Below are 1,155 nucleotides of genomic sequence, written 5' to 3'. Positions count from 1 at the left end.
CATGTTGGATATTAGTGCAGAATTTATACCGTAGCGTGGTTTAATCTTCATTGATAGTCATCGTGCATCCTGAAGCTTTGGAATCAAGGCTTTGTAAATCGTTGTGGCACGATGGCCATCACACACACACACACACAGATGACTGCAATGCAGAGCAACCAAACAACTCTCCTTCTACAGATACAGCAATGTGTTTATTTGTGTGTATGTGTGCAAATTCGTGCCAGCAAGGGAGTGTGTGTGTGTGTGTGTGTGTGTGTGTGTGTGTGTGTGTGTGTGTGTGTGTGTGTGTGTGTGTGTGTGTGTGTAATCACTGACTCAACGGACAACATCAGCCAGGGAAATAACTTCAGCAGGAGGTGAAGAGAGAAGGCGAGAGGGGTGGGGGGGGGGGGGGGGGGGGAGAAGACCAGAGATAAAAAAGAGAGAGAAGGTGTGGATAAAGGGGATGGACTGAGGTAGAGAGAGATGAAAAAGAAAAGGGGAAAGATTAGGGAGCTGGAGTTTTTGGCTTAAGGCTGTTGGAGAATTTGCTACTGTGTATTTGTGTGTGTGTGTATGTAAGTGTGTGTGTGTGTTTGTGTATATGAGCGTGAGCGAGAGTGTGTGAGTGTGTGTGTGTGTGTGTGTGTGTGTGTGTGTGTGTGTGTGTGTGTGTGTGTGTGTGTGTGTGTGTGTGTGTGTGTGTGTGTGTGTGTGTGTGTGTGTGAGCATGCGCCTGGGGAGGCAGGTAGCCTGGAGGTTAGAGAGGCCGGCCAGCAATCGGAAGGTTGCTGGTTCGATTACCGCTCCAGGAGGGAGCCAGATGTGAGCTGGTGACTGGAGGGTTACTGGCATCATATCTAAGGCTCCTACCACTGCCGTTGTGCCCTTGAGCAAGGCACTTAACCCCTAACTGCTCCAGGGGTGCCGGAATATGGCTGACCCTGTGCCCGGAGCTCTGTTCTCCCTTGGAGATGTGCACGTGTGTTGTCTCGGAGGGGGGGTGTGTGCAGTGCGTGGGTGTTGTCTCGGGGGGGGGTTGTGTGCAAAAATTACCACATTCCAACAATTGATGAGAATTGATTGCATGGCCAATAAACAGTCTTTGTCTTTGCCTGTGTGTGTGTGGCTTGCATATCGTATAGACAGAAATGGAGCAAACAATGCAGGTAC

This window comes from Argentina silus, assembly GCF_951799395.1.
Source record: "Argentina silus genome assembly, chromosome: 13".
Lineage (NCBI taxonomy): Eukaryota > Metazoa > Chordata > Actinopteri > Argentiniformes > Argentinidae > Argentina > Argentina silus.
This window is presented reverse-complemented; position numbering follows the sequence as displayed.